General features: G+C 38.9%; 1 protein-coding gene across 2 annotated transcripts in view; it reads right to left on the reverse strand.

The window, feature by feature from the left end:
* myo18b (myosin XVIIIB) overlaps nt 1-3,725 on the reverse strand; it is a gene marked incomplete in the record, with an annotated part of 101,803 nt that extends 98,078 nt beyond the window's left edge. For both annotated transcript variants that reach the window (XM_014020572.1, XM_014020571.1), the window contains 1 exon segment: nt 3,586-3,725.
* Between the last annotated feature and the right edge of the window lie 2,681 nt (nt 3,726-6,406).

Genomic DNA, 6,406 nt, shown 5'->3' on the forward strand with positions numbered 1-6,406 from the left:
GTTGAATCTGACGTGACATGTTCGTATGAACCCTTTGTACGAACAAAAGTAAGACAAATTTAGGATAAGAATACGAACATGTTCCTGCATGAGGCCCAATGTCTTTACTAACAGCACACAACAGGCTACAGTGTCTTCAAAGTTTTCATCCCTCCTGAACGTTACACTTTTTTGTCACATTATGACCACAAGTTTTCAAAACATTTTACAGGGACTTCATGTGAAATACCAACACAAAGTGGTGAACACTAGTGAAGTGGAAGTGCACATTAGTGATCAAACAGCATCATGAAGACCAAGGAGCACAGCAGCAGCCAGGTCAGGGATAACACTGCTGACAAGTTTAAAGCAGGGTTAGATTATAAAACACACAGATCTGTTTAATCTGTGTGAAAACACAAAGATACAAACTGCTGTGAGTTGGAAACTAAACCCAGCACACCCCCCTGAACACACCATCTCACTCTGAGTCACACAGTAAACACAGGTTGTGTAATATTTGTGGTATTTTTATGTCTTATAGCTTTAGTTACCTGGTTGTAAATATACACAAGTGTAAACAGTTTAAGTGAAATAACCAGACATTTGTGCAATTACTTTGTCAGTTTATTTTCACCTGAAACGCAGTCTGAGCTGTAATGGGTTAGACCAAATGATGTTCATGTGTTAGAATGGACCAAAACCTGCACCCAGTCTGAACTGTCACAACTTTCAGCCTCGACAGCTGCAAGGGCTCATGCCTAATACAAATTATTGACTCAAAAAGGTTTTATTATGGGGTGCCGTTTGTTAAGTTACACAGTCAAAAATTACCACCAATATTTGTGTTTTATTTAGCCTTTTATAAGAAACAAAGAAAAGATTTATTTTTCAAAGTCAGTTTTTCACCATATGATTCATACATTTATAAATGTCATAATTTATAAACTAATTATTTAACTTACAAATTAAATACTTAGTTAACAAGCTAAATATTTAACTTGTGACTTAAATATTTAGTTTTGAGCTAAATGTTTAGCTTACAACTTAAATATTTAGCTAGCTACCTAAATATTTAATCTGCTAGCTAAATGTTTAAGTAGCTACCTAAATATTTAGGTTGCAACTTAAATATTTAAGTGAAATATTTAGGTAGCTAGCCAATAGGGGTGCAAAGATACAGGAAATTCACGGTTTGGTTCGGTTCGATGTTTTTTCGATACAAAAAAGATAAATTTCCATGCCCCCTTTAACTTGTAATTTATTCATATTAATTATGAACATTTGTTTAACCTCAAAAGTACAGTTTTTTAATTAAATGTTGCTGAAACAGCAAGTTTCTCAGTGGATCTGCACTCAGAAATGCAGCCTAGGTGGAGTAGTCGAACACAGATCCACTGATCCTTTAACACAGAGCATCTTCAGAAGACAAGTTGATAAAGTAAAATTTTAAAATCTGTATTGTTCAATACAGCACAGTTTGATACGGTTCGATATGGGTACATGCATTGTTGCACCCCTACTAGCTAAATATTTAATGTGCAAGCTAAATATTTAGCTCAAAACTACATATTTAAGTCACAAGTTAAATATTTAGGATTTGTAAGTTAAATATTTACTTTATAAACTATAACATTAATAAATGTATGAATCCTATGGTGAAAAACTGACTTTGAAAAATAAATCTGTTCTTTTTTTCTTATAAAAGTCTAAATAAAACCAAAATATTGGTGGTAATTTTTGACTGTGTAACTTTACAAACGACACCCCATAATTAATACGTCTGCACACAGCACTTCTTAGGTTTTTGTGAAGATTTATGAAAACCATGATTTCTTTTCTTCCACTTTACAATAATTCTATATTTTGTGTTGGTCACATACAATCAAAGTCAAATATAAGTTTCTGCTTTTGCTTTTGTATCTGGGATTTTGACCAAAGCTGAATGCTGGAATGAAGACGGAACAATGAATGGATAGGTCTGCCTTTTCACTACGGCAGACCGGACCAACTTACTGTGAACGTGATCCGGACTCTAACTCAGAACCAACATGGTTGCTGATTGTTTTCAGGTCTAAACTGGTGACATTTTGAATTGTCCCGTTCTTTTGAACACAACTCTTTAGTCCGTCCTTCATCTGTCTAATCAAACCCATTCATTCTCTCACCTTTCCTCACCAAACCACTCTCATGCTTTCATTCTTGTTCATGTCAGAGCTTCTCAAAGTTAACTCGAACATTCTCTGCTGTAATCCAGGGGCCTGAGCTCCTAACTCAGGGAAAATCCCAGATTAAAGCCGACGTGTGTGTGTGAATTCTCTGTAAACAAAATGTCCTGATGCATCTCAGTAATCCAGGTAAAAAATCAAAAAGAAAAAAAAACTGTATAGGTCTTCTGGACAGGTTCTTCTCTAATGAAACGTTTCATCTCTCCTCCAAGAGACTTCTTCAGTCTGAGAGTTTCAGGCAAAATTCAGGCTTTTAAGCACTGCCTCCATGTGACTGATACTCACATCACATGGCTATCGTTGACACCTAATTAACACCTATTGTTAACAGGGGGTGGAGTGATACTGGCAATAGCCGCGCTGTAGGAGGGGGACAACTGAAAACGGAGGCCTCCACCTCTGTTTAATGATGGACGGTCTTTCTTCACAAAAATGGCTTCTTGCAATGGCTTCTCCAATGCACAAACAGAGCAATGTTGTATATGCTGTTAAGTGCCAGGAGGACTGCGACCAGTTATACATCGGGGAAACAAAGCAGCCACTGTTCAAAAGAATGTCCCAACACAGACGAGCTACATCTAATGGCCAGAACTCTGCAGTTTTCACTCATTTACAGGCCAGCGGTCACTCTTTCAGAGATGAGGATGTTCTCATTCTTGATAGAGAGGAACGATGGTTTGAGAGGAGTAAAAGAAGCCATTTTGTGAAGAAAGACCGTCCATCATTAAACAGAGGTGGAGGCCTCCGTTTTCAGTTGTCCCCCTCCTACAGCGCGGCTATTGCCAGTATCACTCCACCCCCTGTTAACAATAGGTGTTAATTAGGTGTCAACGATAGCCATGTGATGTGAGTATCAGTCACATGGAGGCAGTGCTTAAAAGCCTGAATTTTGCCTGAAACTCTCAGACTGAAGAAGTCTCTTGGAGGAGAGACGAAACGTTTCATTAGAGAAGAACCTGTCCAGAAGACCTATACAATTTTTTTCTTTTTGATTTTTTTTCTCTCTGTAAACAAGTCGACAACAGAACGGGGCGATGTGCCAGTCAGACATCTCTCCAAGTTGTCTCAGCTCCTGCCTTCAGGGATGATCTCAACACTGATGAGTCAGCTCAGACTGGGTCCAGTCTTAAAGAATCAAACATGATGGAACCAACAAGGGTTTTAAATAAGCACACAGAAAGCACAGAAGATAACAACAATGAAGAAAATCCTAAAGAAGCCAAGGCTCTGGTGAAGTCAGCGATGCCTCAGCTGCTTTTCTGTTCAGCCTGAGTCAGATTACACACACAGGCCCCGTGTGGCCCGTCAGCCATGTCCAATCAGAGATAAAGCAATAAAACTCCACAGAAATCCTCTGTAACTCTAAATGTGAGCATACCCGGGGCAGGATGAAACGCAGAGACCTGTGAAAACGGCGCCAAGTCGGCTCACAGATCCAGAGGTCCGAAGACGAATCCGGTGAAGGCCCAGAGAGAGTCCCCCCGCTGTCACACAAAGTCCACCACAGACCCACACTGGGTACGACAGACCGGGGCGTCGTGGAGCAGGACAGTCAGAAATAGACACACACACACACACACACACACACACTCTCTATAAGCAGCACAGCAGGGCTGACAGACGATTCTTCTATAAATATCTGAAGGCACAAGGTGGAGGAAGGGGAGAGCAGAAGCAGCAGCTAAAGAAACGTTGACTTTATTTGAATCAACCAACACTGCTCCTTTTCTGTTTACATTCAGATTTGACCTTCGTTTGCCCTCAAACATCAACTCATCTAACGTTTGTTCAGCCAGAGAGATAAAAGCAACTGAAGTCCCCAGAATTTGTCTTTCCTCAAACAGAGCATGTTTTATTTCATGTTTAATGGGGGCAGTGGTTTTAAGGAGCCCGTTCAGGACGTGGGGTTATTGGTAGAAAGAAAAAGGCCAGTTCTGATGTGGCCCAGGACTCTGCAGAACCTCCTCACATGTCTGAAGCTGTGGGAGCACTGGTTGTTCCTGACAGACCTGCACATGTGCAGATCTGTGTGCTGGGACTGACAGCTGCAGCTGAGGGAGAGGAGGAGGAGGAGGAGCGTACTGATATCCAGGAGTGGGAAGGAACGTTGTTTATACGCTGGTAATCAGCAGCACTCTGAGTTGATCTAATTCTACTTAAATATGCACCTTGTGCTGGTTTGAGCAGCTTTGGCTCAGACGTGTTTGTCTGACCTTTAACTGGGTCTGGTTCTTTGTAAGAGGTGTCATGGTGGTCCTCCAACAACCAGAGGTCCAGCCCCTCCATGTGGCCAAGTCACAGAGGTTCCCTTTGTCCTCAGTGAGTAGAGAGGAACACAAAAACATGACGATGCAACTGCTACCTGAAACACCTCTGTAGTTAATGGGTTTCGACAAAAAAGCCTGTTTCTATAAAAAATGTTGGTCAGTTTCAGTTTAACTGTCTCTACAGCAGTGGTTCCCAAACTTTTTATCTTCTGACCCACAAAATATTCGTGGCAAAAACTTGTGACCTCAAATATTACTGGTCTGAGTACACAAACTTTGTTAGTAACCCTAAAAACAAAGGCTACATAAATATAAATCCTTTTTAACACCACATATAGCTCAGTCTGCAGCCGAGCTCCCACCCCACAGAGCACCCCCGCCTCCTTCGTACAGCTCCACCAGACTTGCGGAAGGAGAAATATCTCATAAATGATTTCATTGAAAAACTTTAAAATGATCAATATTTAGCGTTTTCACAAAAGTAGCATTGATGTGTCTGTATAAGACAGGGGTCTACAACCTTTAAAATCAAAAGAGCCATTTCTGCTATGACGCACTAATAAAATGTGTCCAGAGCCACAAAACAAGCTACAACTGTGATTACCAACTGGTGGTCCATGGGCCTGTTCGAGGCCTTTTTGGGAACCTTTACGGCCAGTGGAGGTGACATAAAACTAAAAAATACGTTGTGAATTTTATTATTTATTACTATTTTTACACATCAGGACAAATGAAAAGACCATATCCATGTAAACAAGAAAAATACTGTATTTAGTTTATAATGAATTTCATAAAAACTAATACAAGTGAACTATTCAGACAAAATTTTTTCAAATTCTTATGTCGTCTTTGAATCCTTTAAAGGTAATTCTGACGGACTTCAGAGAAAGATTGTAGAAAGAAAATGGATTATTTAAGTAAACAGCATGAGCTAACATGTTTTACTTTTTGTATTAATTGTAATGATCACATATTTGCATACAAATTGATTTTGTTGTATGAAAAACAAAACAAAAATATTCTGTTATGTTTGGTCACATTTTCAAAGAGCCAATGTAGAGAGACCAAAGAGCCACATGTGGCCCCAGACCCGCAGTTTGCAGACCCCCGGTATAAGATGACAGGAAGATATTTTACTGAGCTGAAAAGACTTGTAAGAGCCTGTGTACTCGCTCTGGTTCTTCAGTAAATGTACTTTCCAGGGTTCAAACAAGGCTTATTTGAAGGTTTAAATGTATACTGAGCTGCCTTTTTAAAAAAATAAAATAAAATTAATATAGAATGTTGCTTCTAATTTTTTTTATAATAAAATACAACTCTTCTACAAAAGGTTGTAAACGGCATGAAGCATTGTTGTGAAGACGTGCTGAAGTGGGAGTGTCGCAAACGGTAGGAGGTTCTTAAAGTGACAGAGGGCATTTTCAAGGTGTTTAGATAGGCTATGATGGAAAGTCAAATTTATTTTTGATATAAACAGCATTTTTATTACTGAAGGTAAGTTACTTTATGGTGTACAATTAAACTATGTGTCTGGAAAACACTTACCCCCCCACCCCACACACACACATACACACAAAAATAAAATAAAAAATGTCATCTTACGCACACTAGTTGACTAGTGCGCATATTTCACATCTAGTCACCTATATGTGCTGATTATTTAAACGCATTTTTAAATGTTTACTAGTTAATTTGTACACAAGTCAATTACTAGCTTGGTCTACTAGTGTATTAAAGGGCCAATATTATGTGTTTCTCAGGCATATATTTACAGTGGTTTGCAAAAGTATTCATACCCCTTGAACTTTTCCATATTTTGTCACATTACAACCACAAACATAAATATATTTCACTGGAATTTAATGTGAAAGACTGATAGAGTTTTATTGGATTTATTAAACTTCTTAAGGTGTTTCAAATAAAGTCTTGAGG

The sequence above is a fragment of the Austrofundulus limnaeus genome, unplaced genomic scaffold (assembly GCF_001266775.1).
Source record: "Austrofundulus limnaeus strain Quisiro unplaced genomic scaffold, Austrofundulus_limnaeus-1.0 Scaffold258, whole genome shotgun sequence".
NCBI classification, from domain to species: Eukaryota; Metazoa; Chordata; class Actinopteri; order Cyprinodontiformes; family Rivulidae; genus Austrofundulus; species Austrofundulus limnaeus.